Source organism: Diorhabda carinulata, chromosome 5, assembly GCF_026250575.1.
Source record: "Diorhabda carinulata isolate Delta chromosome 5, icDioCari1.1, whole genome shotgun sequence".
NCBI lineage: Eukaryota > Metazoa > Arthropoda > Insecta > Coleoptera > Chrysomelidae > Diorhabda > Diorhabda carinulata.
Window position 1 is genome coordinate 24051223 of NC_079464.1, and position 25705 is coordinate 24076927.

The 25705-nt window shown below is 32.1% G+C and overlaps 1 protein-coding gene across 5 annotated transcripts in view; it reads left to right on the forward strand.

Annotated features, from left to right (window-relative positions):
- The window catches only part of LOC130893859 (connectin), a 619332-nt gene that overhangs the window by 14830 nt on the left and 578797 nt on the right, over positions 1 to 25705 (forward strand). For 2 of the 5 annotated variants that reach the window (XM_057800277.1, XM_057800278.1), the window contains exon 2: positions 6075 to 6134. The exons of the other annotated variants lie outside the window; for them this stretch is intronic. The gene's annotated coding sequence lies outside the window, so the exon portion shown is untranslated. The remainder of the gene's footprint in view (positions 1 to 6074; positions 6135 to 25705) is intronic. 5 annotated transcript variants of the gene reach the window in all.

Here is a 25705-nt window from a genome sequence, read left to right on the forward strand (position 1 = left end):
GTGTGTGTGTTGGCCATACCATCAACGCTGTCTTTTGTTGCAAAATACCTGAAACCAAAAAATTCGCGAAGTATATACCGAATGTGGGCTAAGGCGTTCTTCGTCAAACATATTGGTGAAAAGCGGCGCTGATATTTCACTCTGAAAAGACACGGAGGATGGCGTTCTTTCAACGTAGCAGAAAGATACATAGAAAATTGTTTAACACTTCTAGCTTGAAAAATATGAGTTCTGCGACATTCAATCAGGAAATCAAAACATCTGTGAACCGTCTGCTTCAATATCTATAATGGAATACGGAAGAGACTAAACTTCTGCAATAATAAAAATTGTTCAATAAATGTTACGGTTAATATAAACGCTCCCTAAATATACGAATTATGTTGTTGTTTTCAGAAAAATGTTTCTTATATTCGATTTCACTTGATTTTTTTTATTTAGCGCGAGGAAAAAAAATCGGAGATTGCGAAAAATTTTCCGTGCGGTGTTCTTGAAATACCACCTCTACGTTATCATAAAAACAGATGTGTTTTCAGATAAATATGATGAAAAAATAATATTTGGTAACTTTTGGTTTCGACCAGTTATCACGAAACTCTAAGTATGAAATTTACTTCCGATCGATTGCAAATATTTTAAAACATGTATAGTTTTCATTTTACTACCTACTTAGTGAGAAAGCGCCTCTTCGAATTTACTACCTTTGCTCATTTTTTAGTAAACTAACTAGAGATGTGTCGATACCAAAATTTCTCGATTCTCGATACCGATACCTATACCTTCGATATATAACAGCCCATTGTAAAAAATTTTCTTACTAGATACATATTCATAATTTGTTTGAACCACCTACAAACATACGCAAAGGTAAAGTAAGGAAAGCACAGCAGAGGCGGAGATAATTGTCGCCGAATAAAGGCAACATACTCTTTAATTGTATGTAGTTTATCTTATCGTATCATCAATTCAAATTTAGCTCTTTGTTTTTTTAGTTATAGTATCAAAATGATTATCCAAGTTATTTTCAAAGCAGATTTTTTTACATTCTACACCTAATATATCAAAGACAGCGCAATAAATGTACCGAGGCAGCCTGCTGTTTGAACAAAGACAAATATTTTAACAAATGATTTTTAAAAATATGATATTTTCATTTTGATAACAATATAAACTGGATTGAAAAATAATTTTTTAGACGAAGCCTGAAAGTTGTTCGTTCTGTATTCATTTACATACCGAAAGTTGCGTTTTGGGTATTCCATGTAGTGAAAGTGACAGTTCTGTACTGCAAAACAATTTCGGAACGCTCTGGAGTAGACAACGTCAAATTCCTTAAATGTGACTTTAGCCACTTCAATGTTGACAGTTTCACATATACTTATTCCATCTGCATCCAATCCAATAAATATTAATAACTGTCCTGGAGGTACAATAAACATTACTTTTTGCAAATAATTAATAAATTAATATTGACATTGCAAATATCATTAATTACATTATATTGTCCAATAAATAAAATGTTTATCATTCTCTATTATCTATTTTCTTTCCTCAGTGTAATTGAAAAAGTTTTGGATCTTACGCGTTGCCTAAAAAATGTTGTTAGCATACAATTAAACAATTTCCGTCCATTTACTGGTGTCGGTATCGACTTTTTGCGATCGATTCTTGATACCGATACCAATGTCGAAGAATCGGTGGGATCGAGAATCGACGCATCTCTAAAATTTACTGTTTCATTGAAAAGTTAATCTTCCTTCAAAGCGTTGTTGTATATCAATGGATAAAATTATGAATAACTGGAAACCCTTTACGCGAGATTGTTTGATTATGGATTTAGATATAAGAAGTTAAATAACCACGATTCAAACATAACTGTATATTATATATAAACTTGCTACGTGTTGATTTATCAAATAGGGTAGGCTAAAAGATTCATAAAACTATGGTTTATCTTTCTTTGAACGGGAAGTGAAGGTTTGTACTCAATAAAACATATCAAATTTGCTGATATTATATGATTAGAAATCCATTCAGTCAAATTATTCAAACTCAGTTTCCGTTGTATGTACTTGTAACTTTCAATATCACTTTTTCTAAAACTATCCATAAGAGAAACCAATTGGAAATGAGCTTCGATTTCAAAATTGGAAAATCTTCTATTTAAATATTTACTGTAGTATATATCCAAATAATATTAGTAGTAGTGCAGCAGGTAACCAAATTATTAGGAATTGTTCTTGAATTTTCATATTTTCTGATATAAATTATATTTTTGGCGAACAAATTACGTGGCACGGTTCAACTTAGTACAGAATAGATATTGTGATGAAACCGTGCTATGTGCCAACAAACCTCAAAATTAATTGTGACCTTAAACTAAATGACCTTTCAAGTGCCAACTCGCAAGATGTCTGTGTAGTGTAGTCGCAAACAGACATGCGCGGTACGTGCAGTACTTATAATAAAAAAACCGAGTGAAGTGCCACAACGCAACAATCTCAGAATAACACTGAGTTTCTTCAAACGATATAAAATGAAAACCATAATCAAAACAAGTAGAGCAAAAGAGTGCGTGAATAAAAAAGGTTTTGTTCTTAGTTACTTTTCCAATACATTGACCTCTTCTAATTTCCAAAATATGTCTTTTTCCGTTTTTCTCCTATATATTAATCAAAATCAACATAGAAAATCAGTGGGCTTAGTTTCTATTCCTATCTTACTTTTCATGTTGTCTTAAACATTTTTGTTCTTTCACGTCCTGTTCATCGGATATTTTTCTTGTTGTAATAGTTTTATTTTTCTGTTGCTACTCCAGTTCTTAGTATTTCATTCATTTTAGTTCTCACGAGGTCTATAATCAAGTCACTCACTGCTTTCATCATCTCCATATAGTCTTTACCCGGTGCTCCTTGTGCGTTCACTTTCCCCTCTATTATATGTGGTTTTTTCTTGTCCTGGGTAAATGTTTTCTGTTTACTTTCTACTTCTTTTCTTATTACTTCTCCTTCTAACAATTATTTGAGATATTGTCTGCCTAACATGACTGACATAATCCATTTTGTTGACAAAAAAGAAGGATATTCTGATTCGCTGATTGAGTATTCATCGTAAATTATATCACAAATACGAATTTTGTATTCACGCTAATTTCTATTTCTGTTATTAATTCCATCTTTTTCGAATTCTTAAAAAATGTAATTGCGACATTAGGCAGCCTTTGTCTTCAATGCGATTAAAAATACCTCCCCTTCCATTAACTTTAGACTTTACTATACCACCCATCACATACAAACAGCATGTTGTTCAATTGTGATTGGTTGTATATGCAAGTGAAAAATCTAAAAATGCATAAGTGAATCGAGAATTGCTTTGAAAATATACTTTTGAAATAGCGACTAGAGACTGCTATTATATGTTGTAGTTTCAAGTTTATTATCTTCCATCCTCCTGATAGAATTTTCATCTCATATATGTTTCAATTCCTTTATAAGGATAGTTCTGCCGTATCTCCTTTCCTTACGTAGATCTAAGTAGATTTGCTGCGAATAACACTGATGCATTTTATTTATATAAGATGTAACTGCAAAGTAACTTTTATAAAGTCAGAAAATGTTTTAAATCTCATGAATTCACTCTTGAATATCACCGAGTGTTTACAACTATGTATGTATTAGATACGTCACAACATATCGGGACTTACAGAAAAAATAAAGAGCAGATATCCTCGGGAAAAGGTACCTTTCATCGTACCAGAATTGTTGTGTTTTAATGGAGCAAAAAAAATTGGAAATTGGAAACTATTACTGTGAGAAACCTGAGCAAGAACAGCCTATCTACAGGGTCTTAAGGGCATTATCGTTTGAAAGCCTTTAGAGAATGATACGAAAAACACCGACGAATCGAGGTTTTGTGCAGAAGAGGATGAAATACCTATCCAGGTATGTGGGTTGAACGATATGTAATTGAACGGTTTGCGAGTGTACGTAGAGATGTAGCATACATTTTCAGTCTAAGATAGATCTTTTAGCTGGCAATTTATACACAAATCCCTTATACGACTCGAGCAGAATTTTAATTAACCACGATGACACCTTTCTCAATTTTAGTTATATGTTCTATAATTCTGAATTAAACAAAAACAATTCACCCGTCATGATTTTTACATACAATCCACTGAAAACACAGTAAAATATTTCAGAGTTTTACAGAAGAAGGTACATTTGATTTTCTCATAACAGTCGAATTTGTCCAGAATGCTTGGTTTAGTTCAACTATTGATATTATAGTGAAATATTTGACGTAACAGATAAAATGGAAACTTGATTATGATAGGCTAACATAATTTTGTTCTCATCAAGTGGAAAGTCGGTATTGAAGTATTTGCTTCTAAGTAGTAACCCACTAAGGTAGTAAATAACATAGTATATTGGAAATGATTTTGGATCTTTTCATGCCAGCGTGTTATTATGCAATATCTTGTATTTTTAAAGTTTTTCAGAATCCTCAGCATGGAACGTGAAACATATTCTGCTTTTCCTATTTCTCAATTATTTCTTCGTTATTGATTATAAGGTGAGAATTTCTTACTCACTTAATCCTGAAGACTTCCTATCTTTTCAGTTGTTAAGCAAAAGATATGAATTAATGACTGGATATAGCATTTTTTAATTAACCAATTTACCAAAAAATAAGTATCTTGAATACCTGTTGCACGAAAGCTCAAAGTTATGAAACAGAAAGATCATGTGTTAGAGGACAATTAACGGTATGAGTATCACTTTTAAGAGCTCAAAATCGATATTCAATAATCAGATCATTGTAACAATATAAATATTTATACCTGTATATATGAATGAATAGGACACAATGTATCTAAGACAAACTATATAGCATGAACAAATAAGAACATTGTTGTTTAAAACAGAAAAACTATGAAAAGTGATTTAAAGAGACCAATACATACACATAAAAGTAAAAACCTGTGCATACATACCTTTTTGTATTATTAGACATCAGTTAAAAGATAAAATACGTAAGGGTATTCCAAAAAAAGGGGGATCTTTTTTCTAGGATAAATAGAAAGCTGAAAAATATTTGGGGTTTGCTTGGTAAAAATAAATTCTGTAATAACATTCGGATTCAAGATAGAGGGCGTTGAAGAAAAAAAAATTTACGATTTTGCCACTTGGACGCTAGTTACAAGGTAAAATCAAGTAGTCTAGAACATAGTTTTTTCAATATTTGATATATTAAGCAAAATTTCGAGTGAACTTAAATATCATTTAATTTTACACCAAAAAGGTAATTTTGAGTTAACTGTGTACACGAAATCACAAGAGAAAATTAAAAAAAAAACTATAAACATAAAATAGAATTCAACTAGAGTTGGTGTTCAAAATGTCCACCGTTTTCACGAATACACAGGTGCATCCTGTCTTCTAAGGAATCCATTAATCTTCTAAACGGTTGGGAGTCAGCTATGAGGTCATCAAAGTAACGTTGAATTCTGCCTTTCAATTTTTAAAATAAATTTACTTCTGTAGCATAAACTTTTTCTCCAAGATACGACCAAACTGTGTAATCCAAGGGATTAAAATCGCATGACCGAAGAGGCCAATGCCGCTTCTAATATCTTCAAAAAGTGATTGCTTAGAAAGTCCAAGGACATATCACCATTCCAATTTTCAGGTAAAATGTGATTATTGTGATTATATATTATGATAGAACCTATTTATTTGTTACTTAAAACTGCTGCCTAAACAATACCTTGAAATGAATGTTGGTCCTTCCATCAAAATAATACATTTTAAAAAATTTGGATTGATGTGATGTTTGATAAAAATTCACTCTAACCGGTAGATCGTCTGGCATGAGCTCTTGGACTTGTTTGTATTTATGAAGATGTAGCTTTTGCTCTTTAAGTATCCTCCAAGTACTTGAAGGAGAAGTATTTGTTTGTCTTTCCACATTCCTTACGCTAACTGTTAGATTCTGATCGACTAAATTTAAAATCATATTTTCTTTATTAATGGTTTTAGTTGTTTTTGGCCTACCAGAATTTATTTTTTTAGGTCTGACAATCCCAGTTCCTCGACAACGTCGTTCAATGGCTCAAAATGTATCTTTACTTGGTAAGTTTCTTCAAGGAAACACTTCTGCATTACGAGTAACAGCTGCACTAAAGTTTCATAGACACTCGCCTAAGGTTAATAAAATTTCAGTGTTTCCAAAATTTTAGTATATTTTGATTAATAGTATTCAAAATTCAAAGTTAAATAATTATGGGTATTCAGCTATTGGGGGCCAAAGTATGAAACAGTTTGAGTTCCAGGACCGCAATACATGATCATCAAATTGTTATTTATTCCACACAAATGCCTCCAACAGCTAAGTGCTCATACTTGTTTAACTTTGAAAAACAAGTTTTTATATTAATTAGACTGGATTTTTATGAAACGTTACAAGAAATGAAAGCCGTCAATTCCAATTTTTCCAAATGTGAATTGAAATTTTGCTTAATAAATCTTGTTACACGAACCGTGTAACCAGTACCCTCTATGGGAGTCAGACTTAAAAACAAACTCATCGGATGTTTAGGCATACCACTGCTCGAAGGCTGCAAATAGATTTGTTAGCTGCTCGTAATGTCCGAATAAGCCTACAAACAATTCGAAATAGGCTAAGAGAAGCAGGTAAACGAGCCAGAGTGGCAAGTAGCAAGATTGGAATTTGCTCGAGAACACGCAAATTGGAATATTCAAGATTGGTCCAATATTTTATTCACGGATAAATCAAGATTTTGTCTATATTCATCAGATAGGCGTGCACCAGTATTTAAGCGACGTGGTGAACGGCACAATCAGGTTAATTTTTGTTAAGCTGAAAGCTTTGGTGGTGGCTCTATAATGGTTTGGGGACGAATTTCTTTCGAAGGTCGCACGGAGTTAGTACCAGTGAATGATGGAAGAATAAATGCTGACAGGTACATAACCAATATCCTAAATATCGGTGACAACTCTGTGCTAATGCACGATAATGCTCGTCCACACGCTGCTAGAGAGGTTCGGCAGTACTTAGATGAGGTCGAGATACCCACCCGAATTGTCCTACACGTAGCCTGGATCTTAATATAGAGCATGTCTGGGACCATATAGAATGGCAAATTCATGAACATTCGGCACCAATAAAAACACTTCTGAGAAAACATGCCGCAAGGATTCGTCCAGAAACTGTTTAGAAGCGTTCTAAGACGAATTGAAGCTGTAATTAAAGCGAGGGGTAGAAACACACACTATTAGAAATTCATTGGTAGGTTTTAGTTTAAGCACCGTTCATTTTTTTGTATATATGTTTTGTACAATTTTTTTGATATTTTCTATTTTTTGGTAGATCAAACTTTTTGTCCTCTGTAGATTAAACTGACAACATTTAAAATATTTGAAAAATAATGAGTGATGCGATAATTTTTGTGGGGTGCATATTATTATTATTATTATTCAGTGAAGTGATTGATATTTCATTTGAAAAATATTTGAATCTGGAAGAAAGTTTTCCTGAAACATTCGTAACATAATCCAATGGAATATTATAAATTTCCACTCAATGAAATATCCTCAGTAAAAATGAAGTGATAGTGACCCGAAACGTAAAAACATTGGAAACAATTTATAAAAGTGACGATAATGTGAAACGGACCGCAAAACGAATTCATTAAATAAACAGATTATACGTTTCCACTGGAATTTGCGTTGAAACTGTGGAAGTGGAACAGCCGGAATATTTAAATAGAAGTTCCTATAATCACGCGATGCATGCAGGATTTACTAATTTTCCCTTGGAGCTTAAAAATTCAATCATTTTTCACTGCAAATTGTGGTCAAGTGATTCTGCCGATTACTTAATGTATTCAATTTCCAATTATAAGTACCGAGATGGTAGTTTTTTGCGAGAAAAGGTCAAAACAGAAATAAATTATGCATATCATATTTTTTAGATTAGACAAGCAATTTTTCCATTTTTTTTATTAAAAATGAAATCTGAGACTTGGATCTAGTTATTTAAATGGTAGAGACGAAGATCACAAACTCGAATCTGGAAGGGCTCTGCATTGAAATGTATAGATATTTATCCATCTAAGATGATTTGTCAGGGTGATTCTGAAACAATAGGTATCTTTTCAGAGGTATTTAATTTTTTTCACCGCGATTATCTCACATCAGTCATGTTGGTTATTGCTATAGATTTGGTAATATAATAACATTTTGTTAATTACTTAACAGATACTTATAGGTGTCATCCAAGTTGCAGTTTTTTCAAAGTAGGGCTTTCATGTAATTTGGAAAATTACATTTTTGTATTTGCAACGTGTATTATGTACTATCTAAAAGTATATGTCTTACAGTAAATTACAATTTATACACATAAGTTTGTTAGCTCTACCTAGTAAATATTCGTGAGTAATTTTAGTGAGACCTATTCTTAGTGTAGTTACAACGACTTGTTTTGGGGGAATACTGCATATTTGCGGCAACTGTGGCTATGACTTACATAATCACAGACTGCAAATCTACAACTGTCTTTTACTTCTACAAATTCAAGTTCCCGTGAACTAGTTTTATTATTCATTAGTTATAAGTAAAGTTTCTCATCTACATGGCATGTAATTTAGTTAATAAATAGGATAGTTAAAAATCTGTTTTGAAAAACTATTCTTAGAGTTAGTTTGACTTCTCGAATTCGAATGAAAGCGGTTACAAGAAAGTCATTCAAAATCAAGTTCATAATATTTATGCATTCTAAGAAAGAACAAGAATCAAAAATCCCTCCGAGTAACTCACAAGAGAGAGTAGATTAAGCTTTTAAAGTTGGTATTAGTACTGTGGAAAGTATAATTAATGGAGCTCAGAAGAAACCACCTGCTATTATCTTTAAATCGTCAAATAAAACAATGAACAAATCGTCAAGCTCCAAAGGATCAGTTGGTAGATGAAAAGAAATTCACTTTGGTTTAATATTTAATCGTTTAGTTGATACTCGTGCTTAGAAACAGAGGATTACTCTAAGATTAATATTTGAAACTGTTAAAAATTGAGAAGGAAATTCACTGTGTACAATTTACCACAGATAGATTTGATATGGAAAAATATTAGCAGGAATGATGTACCATAATATATTGGGATAGAACATATTTCCTAGGTTCACACACGGTACCGAATATATGGATAATATCAAAAACAAATGTTTAGATAAAGACGCATCAAACTCGTAGGTGAAAATAAAAAAAAACTGAATTTTATTTATTAAATTATATAAGTATATAATATACGGTTGTTAAAAATCATTTTAAAATTATAAAATATGGTAGGTAATATTGTTGAGCTCGAGGATCCAGATACCTGACTTTCTTGTTTTTCACAAGCTCATTGATGTCAGGTATCATATTGGTTCTAGTTGTTTGGAGAATTGATTGGGGATGTTCACTCGTAAGTCTTATGATATGTTTGTTTTTATTTATTTTCATGACGGAAAGCATCTGAATCTGCATCTGTGAAGCTTCAAAATTGAATGGATTGTTAAAAATTGGGAATTCCATTTTTTCTTGAAGAGGTGGTCGAAATAAATAAAATGTCGATAACAGCAACCCCTGCTTGTGATTGGATTTAATTTTATAGAGAATTATGTAGGTTGGGTTAGGTTAGGTTAGGTTGAGTTAGGTTAGGTTTCAACGATTAATTTAAATATTACAATCACTGAAAAATAATTACAATTATTTCATTCTTTAAACGTAATAAAGTATATGAAGGGATGATTCCCACGCCCTATATATTTTCTTGTTAAGCGTAATTTTTTTTATAATATACTAAAATTTTATCAAAATCGGAGGGGTGTAACCTATTTTAGATAATTACCCATAAATTTTATGAAAGAAAAAACTTTGTAATGTTCTTGAGTTTTTACAATTTCTTTTTAAGCTCTTAACGAACTCGTCTTTTAAATCTGTCATTTTGTTATTTTCTTTATTGTCCGCTTCAAGGTACAAGAGGATTGTTCCGGTACAAAACACATGCATCTTGGAATGTGTTATCCACTCTTAATGCATAACTTTTTACAAAATTGAATTTACGAATTTGATACATAAATGGACACAAATAAAAATGACCCATTCAAATTCTTGCAATAATTATTCAAATTTTTTCTGTGTGAAAATTTCAAAAAAATGTTTTAAGGTACAACAGTCTTCCCTAGTTTGAAATTATATCATAGGTGCTGAGACAAGCAATTTCATTTTATGTGGAATTGGAATTTTTTTTTGTTATACAGCTGAAAGTTTAGAGTTTTCAATGGAGTAAATGATAACTGAATAATATATGAATAGTTTGTCTTTATTGCTAAACGAAACCTGGAAGTTATAGGAAAGTTTTTATAATTAATATTGTATTAAGAAACGGCTGATCATAATGACAAGGAATAATAATATTATAATATAAAAGATTTTTTCCTTTTTCCATTTTGAACTAAATCTTTTTAAATTTTAAATTTTATCAGGGATTAATTCCACAGTTTTGTTGGAAGTATACTTGAGCTGATACAATGAATATAATAATTTGTTATTGTAGTATCAACAAGGAAACAATTGTTGTTTCGATGATGTTATCAAATTATATGTAGGTGCTATATTACGGTATTGATCATGATGATGTCTGGTAACTAAACTACATAATACCAAATTTTTCTCACTCGTACGCATATCTTTTCAAACTGACACTATACTGTAAAAGACCACCCTTGATTACCAATATTTACCTATTTAAATGCTTCAATTAAATAGGCTTGTTACAATTACCCGCTCAAACGTTTTGATTCTAGTGGAAATTTAATTATTGATGTTTGGAGACTAGTCAAATCGGTGGTTTCGTCTGATAGAGTTGTTTTGGGAATTAACTAACAAGTTTATAGGAGTAGCAAATGATGTGGCCAGTAAAATGAATCAACGGGCTTTTAATAACTTTACTCAATCAAAATGTTTTTTGTATCAAAGAGTTGAGGAGATAATTATTGTTGTTTGAAAACTATGGATCGATGTAGATGACAATGATGTGAAAATCACACATAATACAGGGTTATCGATTTGTGTGATTAAGTTCAATGTCTCTTCTGCTCTTTGAGATATTAGTTTGAAAATTTGGAGAATTGTAGTCATTGTTAGTAATCACATTTTGAAATAATGAATGCTGTGCCGTATAAGAGTCCCATTTTTTCAATGAAACAACCTTTATTGCATATTTGGTATCAGCTTGACTTCCTCACTACAATAATATTAGGTTGTGATGTGTCTAAGGTATTTAAATCGTTACAGCCAATTTTTCATAAAAATCGTAACAAGTTCAATACCCTGTACAATGTAAGAGAAATTCAAGAATGAAAATTTGTTGTGGCTAAAGCATTCGAATAGTATTAAAAATTCTGGACAATCATGTATTTAGTTAATATTCATCGAATCTGATGAATATTAATCACCCTGTATTCTATATGAATATCGACAATTACTACCAACATACTTCTTTTCTATAAAGCATTCCCTATAACTGAAATTATTAGTTCTTGAGATATTTTAATTTTTCTGTGCAAAAAAATGAATATGTCTATATCCAATTATCTAACAAGTTATTATGAGTAAGCTATGATTTATTTAGAAAAAACTGATATTTGACAAAGACATGATAATAGGTACATTTTGTTTTTTGATTGAGCGCTTTGGTAAATTTTTTTGGTGTTTTGAACAAATTGAACTAGTGATGAAATGATTGATTTGATCTGGGTATTAGGAGAATTTTTATTAACAAATGCATGTAGTAGCTAATAAAAAATAGATACGAAGTTGACCTTAGATTTATCTGGAAGAGAAACAGATTTGGATCTCTTCCACCGTATCTTTGATGGTTTGAAAGATTTATGAATTTTTTCATTGACATATTAAGTAGGCGCTACATTTACCATATTGTATGATATAATAATTCAATGTTTTTGGTAGCTTTTGACTTGAAAAAGACGCATCATTTTCATTATCTGCTACTACGTAGCTTTAAGTTTTTAAATTTATCTCATGTCGAGTTTTCAAGTGGTTGTGAAGGCCACTTGTGAATCCTCCCTGACATTTGATTTCTTTTTTGCATTTCTTACATTTTGCTACTTGCCCTTTGTTAGCAACTAAATAATAGTGGCAAACAGAATTAACCTCTTTTTTGTGTTCTTGAAATGTATTGGATTGTATGTATTCATATTTTCGCTTCTAAAACAATTATTTTAATTATTTAATTATTTTAAAAAAGTGAAACAATTAAGAAACCATAAAATAAGTTTGTGCAGCACATTCAATAGATACACATATTTCATGGTTCTTAAACTCTAGGACTACTAAATTCAATTACATATATTAATGATTGCACAATCACAAAACTAACAACGTTCACTCTTAATTTGTGTTTACGTACAGAAAAACAACTTCGTAATCAACTTAGCCACAGTGGACGGCATATCATTTGATTCTAAGTAAATGGGGGATTCCCTGATTCAAGCTTCCGTGTAACATGTATCCTGGTTTTTGGTATACCATTTTTCTAATCCCTAATGAAAGTTCTATAATAATACCACTACAATGATAATAATGTTTTCCACTATCCAAAAAAGCGTAAAGAAAATAAGTACTTTTCGGAAAATTGCAGAAAATAGTTATTTATATGCTTAGGCCGCGAAATACCGAAAGAACAGATAATCTTGAGGCCGTTAAAAAGTTTCGCGGCAATGGCATACACACTATTTTTCGTGCAATCGTTGAAATTATTAGACTAATTAATTGTAAATAAATATATTATTGCTCTTAATAGCAGTTCAGTATATTTAACAATGTCACCGTATGCTATGATATGGTTCAATATATACAAAATATTTTATTCTCCTCTTGACAAAACGCAAAATGTCTGATAATGATAGTGATATTTCAGTACCTTTCGCTCCTCCTGAACTCAAAAGTGTTCTAAATTTGGCCTAATATGATTGCCAAGTATCTCAGATTACCAAATCCTGAAACATACACGGGTCACTGTTTTTGGAGAAGTTCTGACCCGCTGTTTGCCAATACTGGAGCTGATATTTCACTTCTTAATCGGCACGGTGGATGAAAGTCCACGACAGTAGTGGAAGGATGTATAAAAGACTATCGAAAATGAGAAGCAAATTTCCAACTCAATTTCTGGCGATATAGTATCTGGTTTGAATGTAGGTAATAACCATTATTCAGAAACAGTAAATGTAGTTGCTCCCACTGAAGTAATATTACAACTTGTACAATTAATGTTAATATTCATAAATTATATAATTACTCATGTAGTTGTATACTGTTTTTTACTCATTCAATTTAATTAAACACTCTACTCTACACTTAACCAACTTATATAATAATCAACTCTTAACTACTTGTATAATTACTTTTATAAATTATTTAAATTCACTATTTCGTTCTGTATAGCAGAAACGGCATTAATAAAATATAAGCAATCAAAAACAAATGAGTAACTAGACCTTCCTAGAAATTAGTTGAAGACAAACAATGTGAACAAATCGCCAGCTATGAAAAAAAACAAAAAAAACATCAAATGCGCCGTGACTTCGCCAAATCTTAGAATTCCATTATGACCAAACAGGTCGGCTTCATGTCGGGGACGAGTTCGTAACGATAGGTATGAAAGACATGTTTGCCACAATAGCGGCTCTCATATCAATTTTTCTAAAAGTACATCAAATCTAAAATGGAATTCTCTGGTTGAAATTAATTTCCGCGATAAGTGTAAATTAAAAATGTTTATTATTTATGGAAAAATGTGTAAAAAATGCAAGCATAGACCTTATATCATACCGGGTTTATTTCCATTTTATTTCGATTTGATATCTCTTACTATAAAAAAATTTGAAGTCACTTTTAGGATTGTGGTTTATTTAGAAAATTCCAGAAACGTATTGAAAAATGAACAGATATAGGCAGGGACTAGTGCAGGCTAACATTTATTTTAACATTTTCAATTCACTTCTAATCAATTATCACTAATAAGTCTAGAGAAAATGTGAAATTATGATAGAAAATTGAGAATTACAGTCGACAACTCATTTCGACTTTTTGTATCCAAATATGAGCCCAGATTTTGATTCTACTTAAGTTTTTATTCCAAGAAGTGCTAAGCCTCAAAGATAAAAATTGGAGTCAAGAATTTTTTATATCTCACAGTAGTCGTTTCACCTAACCGGGGATACATTGTATATAATTTTCTCAATGGAAATTTGTAGAATGAATAATGGCAATAATAAATTTCTCGTAGCGATAAAAATGTAAGATATGAATGTGGTTCCCATATATTGAAAACAGGATATTTGTGAATTCTGCCATGATACAATATTCAGTTTTTTGACACATTCATTTCACATAACTGCATCAACGTTATACACTTATTGATTCGTCATGTCGATTTTAGATATACACGACAATATAATTTGCATAAACCGATTTGGGTTTGTTTATGAAAACTCACGTAACTACGAAATAGCTTGTCACACTAATGGCAAATAAATACCTGTATATACGAAGCAGAATCTTTATTTAGATAACATTTTAGTTTTGGTTATATTAAACGAAGTTTGCATTCAAGTTTAACCAACTCATTATTCAAACGATACATTGGAAATAGCTGATATATGAGAGGCCACGTGAAAATACGGTCAATGAATTTTTATAACGACGAATACTTAACTAAATTCCAAATTAAAGGTAATACTTGACAGAAGAAAATCCAGTGAGTAACTAGTAAAAATCGATGTTATACCTGAGAGAAATCGCTGATAATCAGATTCCAATATTTAGATTGGAATTTCAGAAAATTTGTGCCGAGTTTTATTTAATAATGAGACAAGAATCAGTCTAACAGGTCCAGATGGACGTAAGACGGCGAGGAGAAAGATTTGGGCAGCCTTGTATCATTCCCAGGGAGCCGTTCCTAGGAGATCCTATCATGTTTTGGGGAGGAATTCTTTTTGATGTCCGCACAGAATTAGTGTCTCTTCTTAGACTCGCCTTAAACGCAGCAAGATACATAACTGACATGTCGAGCATATCGAAATACATCTCCTCAAAATTTAAATGGCATTAGAGGAATGGGAGAACATAACTCAAGAAGTGATAGTGGATAATTTTAGCAACAATTACATCCGGAAATATACGCTACCAGCGTTCAAAAAATGGAACATTATTGATTAGAATACAAGTTGAAATGTTTTTATGTTTATTTTTTTACTCCTTAAAAATCACTTAAAATTACTATACATTTCTATTATTGCATCAAAATGATTGAAAAGAAGTTAAACAATAGCAATATTGATTTAAATTTATTAAACAAAAAAATATTTTTAGAAATCGGAGGGTGCGTTATTTTTGACCACGAGCGTATAATAGGCGTTAGTTTGAGCTCATCATCTTCATGAAATTCCTTTCCAACATACTTCTTTCTCGAATTATGGAATAGAAAGTAATTGGAGTAGGTACACTAAATAAAATGAGAAATTTGTTGTCAGTTATATTCTCCATTTTTGATAAATAATCATTTAAAATTACACTTTTGGAATTCAAAAATACAGTGGAGATAACCTTATTGAACTTAACAAATCGTTTTTGTATACTCGAGAATAACTTTCTCGGATGAAATCCTCTACCACTATATTATATTTTTTCTGGGATGTTATGGTTGATACAAGTTTCATCTACTTAGTCATATTGGAAAAACAAATCACTTGTTGGTATATATCTAAAAATTTGTTTTAATTTTTAATCCGTACGAGATTTTTATTAGCATCAAGTAAATGTGGCACTCACCTGTAGATATAGCTTTTTCTCATGAAATCTATGATTTAAAATACTGAATACCTGTTTAGTTGAAATATTTTACTTTATTAGCCCTGTCACGAGCAGTGTAAGACCAGGAATGAAACAGACAACGTTTGGGATAATATTCACATCATTTTCATTGGTCTTTCTAATTGATTGTTCAAGTAAAATGTTTTGTTAATCTGAAATTTTTTTTCTCTATATTCACCCCACAAACGAAAACAAATTTTCTTCATATAGGTTTCGAATCCAAAATATCTGTCAAAGGAATGTTAAATGCTGACCGATGATATTAGAAACATGTTCAAGTTCAAATAAGTCAGCTAAATACAAAATTAGCAAATTTTATAAATGACTTCATAATCAAAATGAGAATATTTTGGATACTGCTAGGATATAATATTCTCCCCATTATAATTTATTAGCTGAATATTCGTGTTAGTACTGACGTTACACATTCTCAAAGCAATTCCCATTAAGAACAGATGTTCATTTCAATTTCAGTTACAGTAACTGTAGTAAAGTACAGAGTAACTTTAAGTAACTTGGACGCAGTAAAGTTGTTGACCTAACTTTTGCGTGGTAATTCGCTGTTGTAATAGGTGACGGATATATTTTACAGAAAATGTATATCCGCATGATTATATGAGTTTGAATCTAACTCTAGAGATTCAGAATTCAGGCATAAAATTATTTGTAAGTGTTCAAACTTTGATAAATGTTTCATGTGAACTTGAAACTAGAATTATCTGTAATAATGGGACACCAACATTCTCATACATTCGCACACAGAACCAGAAATTGATATTTTCATTTACGAAAGTAAGCTATTATATATGATTTTCCACAGTGTTTCCAGATTGTCTATATACGGCTCGAAGGACCACTAAAAAGATGTATGTTTCGAGATGTTGTAATTGGACTGTATTTGAACACAACACAAATCGCGGTTGAAACTATTCGAAATAGAAGAAAACAAAAAGAAACAGAAAATGAAGTAAAAAGTTCGTGAACGGGTTGACGGCGTTGCGTTTCTCAAGAAGTGCCATATCGTCGATGAACCCAAAGAAGTCCATTTTAGAAGAGAGCTTTGAAACTATGTTATTGTTAAAAATGCTAACAATAAGCACTCATAAATTCACATAGCAATAAAAAATGTTTTATTTATACTGGATTTTTACATATTTTTCAAAAAAGTTCAATTTTTTTGTGAAGTTACACAGTTTTCTATAAATATTGATTTTAATTAATAACATTATAATATATGAGAATGAAACCCAAATATCGTAGAATTTTGTTTTTCAAGCAGCTTGTGGCATCCTAGGACGGTTTACTACCTATTTTTCTTTATAATTTTCTTAGAAGATACTCCCAATGTTTTTTCTTCTTCTTGCTTACATAAGATCATCACTGCATCACTATTTTGGCTCTTGTAATTTCCGCTAATCTGACTTTCTTCAATTGAGTGCATTCTCCAAATTTATCCTAGCATCGTCTGTATCAGTGAATTGTGCAATATTGTCAAGCTCGGGAATATTTGAAATTATTATTACATTATAGGTCAAAGCTTCCATTGATAAATTTGTTTATATTCCAAACAATTTTCATTTGACTTTGTAGCTCTGGATCATTATTTATTTTGATTTAATGATCGTGACATGAGATGTATCTGAAAATATTGAAACTTAGTCACGTATTTCACAGAATTTATGCATAAAAAATTGAAGTATAAAGTGAGCAACTCCTCATTCAAAGTGAATATGAATAAGTGAAGAATGTGTATCTTCACATGGAAATTGTATTGAGTTATACGGATATATTAATAATTTAGTGCTAGTTTATGATCTGAAAATACCTTTTCATATTTCGTACTGACCTATAAATGAATAACGACACAAAAAGTAGGTCTTGAAATATATGTAATAATAATAAGTTTTTCCGCCAACTGGTACGGCACGGAGTAACCCTATTTTCTGAATACTCTTTGAAATAGTTATTTGACAAGAAAGAGATACATACTTCAATAAGTTGTAGCTATATAATTCAGTTAACAGAGATTACTATAATTCAAATTTCAAGAAAACATGGAGTTACACACATTTCCGGTTTCACCGAAAATGTAATAATTACAATCCTTGACTCACCAAAAGTGAATTATTACTTCTACTAAGAATACACTATACTACTGAAGATAACTAATATATGCTAAATATTGAGACTTGGTGGCAATCAAGGCTGTTGGTTTCACTTGCACACCATTTAAGAAATATGTCATATAAACTACAACCCTCGGCGATGTGGACCCTACTACTTTTATGTGGGTGAAGTTAGTCAAGCCTTTTTCAAAATTCTGTTAGGTTTGTGCTGCGAAATAATGGATAATCTATGAGCTGTGAAAAATTCTAAAAGATAGCCTAGCCATTTTCGAATTTCGATAAAAAATAGGGTTCAATTGTTCTAGGTTTGTACTATTTGTCCGACCAGAGAAAAATTGGAAGAATAAATTGGAACTCCTTTTTTTTCATTTGTTTTCGAGAGGTTCGTCAACCACTTTGTTATTGGACACAGGAATTTCTTATCGCAAAAGTAAAGGTTGTGCTAATATCCTAGGACACTGTCCAGTCAGTACGAAAAATTATTATCGAAATTAATGATTAAGCCTCCATGATTCTGGATTTCATAGGGGCAACAAAGTTCACCACCTTCGTACTCGGCACAGTAATTTTTTATCGCAAAAGTAAAGGTTGTGCTAATATCCTAGGACACTTTCCAGTCAGTACGAAAAATTATTTTATCGAAATTAATGATTAAACCTCCATGATTCTGGATTTCATAGAGGCAACAAAGTTCACCACCTTCGTACTCGGCACAGGAATTTTTTATCGCACAAGTAAAGGTTGTGCTGAGTTGTCCTAGCATCCTATGCCACTGTCAGTCGGCAAGAAAAATTATTTTATCGAAATTAAAGATTCAACGTCGCACAACCTTCACTTTTGAAATAAAAAATTCCTTTGTCGAGTACGGAGGTGGTGAACTTTGCTGCCTCTATGAAACCCACAATGATTGAAGTTCAATCACCAATTTCGATAAAATAATTTTTCGTACCGACTGCACAGTGGCATAGGATGCTAGCACAACTCAGCGCAATCTTGCAAATTCTTGTATCAAATAACAAAGTGGTTGGTGAACCTCTCTAAAAAGAAAAAGCTTTTTTGTTGAAGGTGTTCCAATCAATTTTCTCAATTTTTTTCTAATAGCACAAAGCTAGCACAGTTCAAACCTATTTTTTTTAAAGATCGAAAATAGCTGGGTAAACTTTTTTTTAAATTTTTTATCTGCTCATAGAACTTGTTTCGCAGCACAAGTATCACAAACCTAGGTCAACTAGCATAACTTTTATTTTTTTACAATTTCGAAAAAGGCTGGGCTAACTGTACCCACATACTACTTTTTGAACGCGTTTAATAAGATTGCAAGATCTTCGGCTATACACCGTCCGAAACGCAACAGCGCTAAAAATATAAATTTAAATTCAAATTCAAAATGCTGAAATGATTTGAAAAGTCTGAGTATGCAAGGTTAAGACTCCGGCCTGTTGACAAACTCTGGTTTAATTTCCGCATAGTAATTTGCACTTGTTTCCAAAAATTTAGATTTGGCTAACTACATTGTGCGTAAACGACAAAAGAAAATGCAGGTGTGCATTACTAATTATCTCAATTTCTTAGGTGACTATTTAGAAGAGTAACGTTTCGCGTCCTTTCAGATGGAGATATATTTTCTTGTACTTTCTAAAGATATTGGAGATTTTCTAAAGTACAACCATCTATTTTTCAATTGGCTTTCAGCATGATTATATTGTTTTTATTTGTATTAACAACAAAGCAAATATAAAATTCTAAAGAGGTAAACAAACGTAACGAACCACATTTGAATTAAGTGTTCAAGTAGATCTAAACAGAATCAGGTTAACATAAAGGGCATGAAGTATATAACCTACAATGCGAGTACACGAACTGCACAAAGGAAGAAATTTAATTTTCACACAGTTAGCCTTCGAGCGAAATAATAAATGTGAGATTAAAACTTTTATATTCCTACTTTTCTCTTATAATATTTTAATACCCGTAACTTTTCCGGAGAATTTAATGCTAAAACCTGGAATGGAATTATCTTTCCACGTTACATGTAGGAATTAGCGAAACAAAGTACCACCATACACTTTTATTTAAATAGAGTTATTTGGCTGTAAATCCACCTACTTAAAAATGTTGAGATTAACTGAATGAATTGTTTGCAAACAAGACTGTTCATTCGTAATTTGTGGCATCCTTCCATTGAAACACTAATTTCAATTAAAACACTAAGTCTTTCGATAATCTCGCACATAATTCTTGTATAAATTCTATTGTGGTTAATATTATTATGAATTTTACTCTTACCTCTCACCATCTTAACACTGATTATCCAATGGTGTCGATGAGTGAAGTTTGTTCGAGCACTCTAGAAAACTCTGGTTCAGTGCTGATCTCAGAGGTAAATGTTTTGTGAGTTCTTATTACCAAGGCCGTTTAATCAGTATATCGTATTTCAGTATACCAATGACTTTGGTTTGTATATCAACTGGAATTACACGTTCTTGAGTTACCGTGGCCTACAGTCAACCTTACTATTTTAGAAAGACATTCAACAAACGTCACACGTTGTGTTTCGTTGCCATTTGTATTAGTAATGTTGCAGTGTCCTAAGCACAACGATATTGTTTAAAATCGGAAACTGCGGAAAAACCAACTGCGGAATACGTTCATTGACTCGCTTTTTGACAGTCAAGAGCAACTTTGCAGGATTTCCATTTTTGAAGGAGTTAAACTTTCACACACTGTGCACATGTTGAGTTTCTAAGCCTCTTACTGAGTGACTTAAATTAGAAAAAATGGCTTATACCCTCAATTTTTTTGATGATTAATATGAAGATGGAATCAATTCAGAGAAGATAGTGACAATCGAGGAGATTTAAGCATTTCATAGGACCCCATCACTAAATCTCGATCACACAACATTACCAGTCAGAGTCAAATCCATTGAGAAACTCTCAAAACGCAATAATATGGCAACCGTGTTTTGGGATATATATCGGATCTTATTATTCGAGTTTATGCACCAAAAAACAACTATAAACGCAGCCGATTACTGCACCGCTATATATAAATTGAGATGTGCAAGGCAGAATAAGCGATGTGATATTCTAGTGTCTAAAGTTTTGTTATTTCGAGACAATTCCAGATCCTATTCTGCCATTTATGCCCGATCGGATCCTTAGGATAGGTAAGGATTAACCACACACCGTTTTGACGTTTTATGTTTCATAAATAAGCGGGAATGAGTTTTCTATAGTACCAATCATCTAATAAATTATTATAAAACTGAAGAAAAAGGACGAGAAAAAAAAATGTCTTTGAAGCTGCAACTTGTATTCAATTTAAATCATAAATTAAAACATTATGATTTTTAATGGACTGGTACGTATGTCTATGTAGTGTGTTTGACTGTAACTTTTGAATGGACAACCTGTACAATCTAAAGATAGCAAAAATGAATTTTTCAATCGTTTTATTAACAAAAAAGTCTGTTTGTTCAAATCGATAAAATTTATGATTTTAGATTGTTGTACATGCAAAGAAAACCTTTCGCCATAAAGAGATATTCTGAAGAAAATTATCATAAATTGTGATTATTTATTGAAAAAACTCACAAGAGATATTAAAACACAATTAAACAATTCTTGGAGAACTAATTAATAAATAAATTAAGAAGCCAGAAGGTTATTAGGTTAGGTTTTCGCTTTCCGGACAGAACTAGTTTCCATTATTGTTTACAAAATATTATTCTAGGAAGTGGTCTATCAAAAAAATGGCGAAGGTCAAGAATAAACTATACTAATACCGGCTCAAGAGAAAAATGCATTAGATGCAGTTGACGCTGATCCTACAACTAGCGTACGCAAAATGTCACTACAATTCAACGTATCAACGACAACTATTCATATGATTCTCCAAGAGCAACTCTTTTACGCTTTTCACATCCAGAAAGTTCATGGTATGGAAGTAAAGGATTTTATCCAGCGAGACTGGCTTACTCTCGTGAGTTTCTAGATAAACAACGAGCTGATAATACATTTGTTTAAAAGTACTGTTACTGATGAAGCTGGTTTCACATGAAGCGGTTTTATTACACATAATAATTTACATTTATGTATGTGGCATACCTAGGAGAAAACCGCCACGTTCACGCACACCTTTGAATAGAACAAATGGTGGTATCTACTGTCCTGCTACATTGACAACATCTCAAGTACCTTTTTTGGCTACAATGTTGGGTGGGCGGTTACTAAGAGGTATCCCCGTTTCAACAAAATTGTATACACATTCAGGTCTTCCTATTAAATTGTTGTTATCTATTACTGTTTCCACAGTATTAAAGAATTATGTTACTGTTTCCTTCTTCACTGCTCTTGAGAGACTCCGAACAGTTAATTTTTTATTTCTTTTCATGAAGCGTTGAACTAGTCCTGGCCATTCCAGCCATTCCAGCACTTCTGTTGAATTTGTGTTGTATGTTGTAACGTTCTGCAAATACAAACGTGTGCTTACGTACCGCTTTGGGTGTGATTTCGAAGCCACGACTTGCCAAGTGCAATAGCCGGTCAGCTAAACTTTTTCTGCGTTCTCATCTAAAGCTGACTGTCCACCTCGATACTTAATAATACCCCCGGATCAAGCAATTCTTCTCTGTAAGCTCGTGGAAGAAAAATCTGAGCAGCCTTACTTAAGGTCAACTCTTTGTTCTGGACAATTCACAACCTCTTTCATTTTTTCTTGAGACCATAATCCAGCATCAGATTTTGTTTTGTACGTGCAAACCATCTACAGTGAAATAAATATGAATCAATAACTTCAAACATGTAATACTCGTGAATCAGTTTAAAAGATTGTTCCAATACAGTGACGATATGATCCAATTGGCCACATAATCAAGACTTTCGAAATAAATATTTTAGACGTTAATATCTTAAAAGGAAATTGCTTCTCTAAACACAGTGCTTAACAATATGAACTCATGTAGTTGAATTTTAACACAAATCCGTCATATGACTCAAAAAATTTCATTCCTAGCCAATGGGGAAAGTATTTTTTTTTTTTAAATTTTCACTGGTTGATATCAATTTTCGAATATTTTTTGTTAGTGACTTATACAATTTCTATGTATTCAATGTATTTCCTATTCTTCCGCTAAAAATCACGATTGCTTAACTTTGACTAATATGCCGAAATACCGATAAATTATGCTGAATGTTGGATCTTTTTTGTCTACTGCCCTTTGTACTAAACCCTTGCCACTCATGGTTTTGGTTAACTCTTATTCACATATATTATAACGATATGCGACCGCTTTTGTTTTTAATTGCCTTGTTCAAACTAAGGCTGGAAATGTTTGTCAACATTATTGTATCACGCGGCTGTGACCACCTCATTAACCACTATTCTTGCGGACGCGAATACCATCATTTATCATTGTTTTTATCCAAGAACTGAAGTGGGACAAGCATATTATGATAATATACTACTAAAATATAGAATATGTTTCCATTTGTTGCGAATATTTCCACAGTCAGTATCTCAATTTGGAGATTTGGCGTTATCATTGATTTTATTAAATTGTAATAAGTTGAAGTCAAGAAGTGAAGTATCCTGAGAAACGTTTCCAATCCGTGTATCCCTATTCTGTTTGCTTTTAAACCACATTAAAACATTACTTACTGATTATTTTTCAAGAAATTGATAATTGATCTTGATTCCTTGAAAACAATAAAAACCATTTCTGATTCTTCTTAAACACTTAGAATTGTTTCCAATTCCTGTGGAAAAATAAAAAAAAATATCGTCTTAGAACAATAAAAGCATGGGAAGCCCTTCTCGATTCTTTTGTAATTAGTAAAAGCATTCAAAAGAATATAGAATCCTGCATAGATGGGTAAGGTTGTTTCAATTCTAATCTTTTTAGATGTTTTGCCACTTTCCCAGCCGACGGTCATGCATGAAAAACTAATATTAATTATAAAACTGAAGTGATAATATAAAAACTAATATATTTAAATTAGCCAATCGTCACTAGTTCTTAAATTCTTAAAGCATATAAATTGCATAGCAACAAACTTGAACACGTCTAAATGAGAACATCTTTATTGAAAAATTCTTATCCCACTATAGAACCAAACAAAATTTCAATGTCAAAATATTTTATTATTCAACATATTCTACTCTTAATTGGATACATTTATTACAGCGAAACTGCAACGTCTCTAGACCTTTCAAGAAAAATGTTTCTTCTCGCTCTGCAAACCAAGCCTCCACAGCTTCTATTACCTCCTCGTTGGAGAAAATTTACGACCTTTAAACTTTTTTTTAGTTGAGGAAAGAGATGATATTCGAATGGAGCCACATCTGGTGAATAAGGGGGGTGTTCTAGTAATTCAAACCCTAAATCACGAATTTTTCGCATGGAAACATGAGATTTGTATGCAGGGGCGTTGTCCTGCAAAAACAAAACACATTTGGACAGCTTTCCACATTGTTTCTCTTTAATTTTGTCCCGTAGTTCTCATGTCCTTATAAATACAGGTACTTGATGATGGCTCGATACTCCAATTTTTAAATTTTTACAATTTTGGTGGACATATTTTTTCTTTTAATTTATTACTCTGGTTTACTTTTTTGACTTCACACTGACACTTCTAATAATTTATTGTTCGTTCCTATGGTAACGCAATATTTTGTTTATGCATGGATCTGGTCTAGGTTATCTACATATCAATATGTCCTCGTAAATATTGTTGAATCTAAAAAGAGGGGGACTTCATTATCTGGGACAGTGTACGAGAGAAAAATGTATCATCCACCTCAATTAGTCATTTAGGTAGAAAACGGAAAAGCTTTCGTGGCAAAGAATTTCAAGAGATTGTTATAATTGATCCTATAATAATCTATTTAGGGCGGTAGACTCCAAAACTCGGATTGCCAACTATCAGAATGAAAATGTCCCATAGAAAAGAATATACAACGATCTAAGAATTAATGGAGGATAATCCTAATAGGATACTCCAGTTTTGTTAACAAATAATCGATCAATTTGACACTTTTTTTCCTTATTAGTCAGCATTTATGTTAAATGTTGAGGCTCATTGACAAATTGTTGATATTGGGCGAATGATAATCCATACATATTTTTTTATGTTAAAAACCAGCACAAGAGGCTAAACAAGATATCACACTTCTGTATATTGTAGTGTTCGGGAAAGTGACTTGGTAGCTGACTCCAGAGGCTTGCACTTCTCCAAAGAAAGGAGTCTTGATAAATTGACGTTCTGAGCGTCTGCAGGCCAGCTCGGTGTTCATGAGCCATGTCTACCTGTCGAGCAGGTATTGCAAATACTGCTCCAGGTGTTATTATGTTGACCAGCTCAGAGGATAAAACAGGATCAGGTAAGTGAGCTTTTCTCTATGCTCTAGGATGTCCAATCAGATTAAAGCTGGGTCGCCTATGAGTCTAATGGGTCTCTTCTGTATTTTGTCGAGCATTCTCAGGGTATGCTTGAAAGCGGAAGTCGAAATGCTCGAGCAATACTCCAAATATGGATGAATCCCTTAGAGGATTAGAAGCTATCGCGCACATATTGCTCTCAACCTTAACACCCAACAGGCGTATTTGCGATGCTGGTGA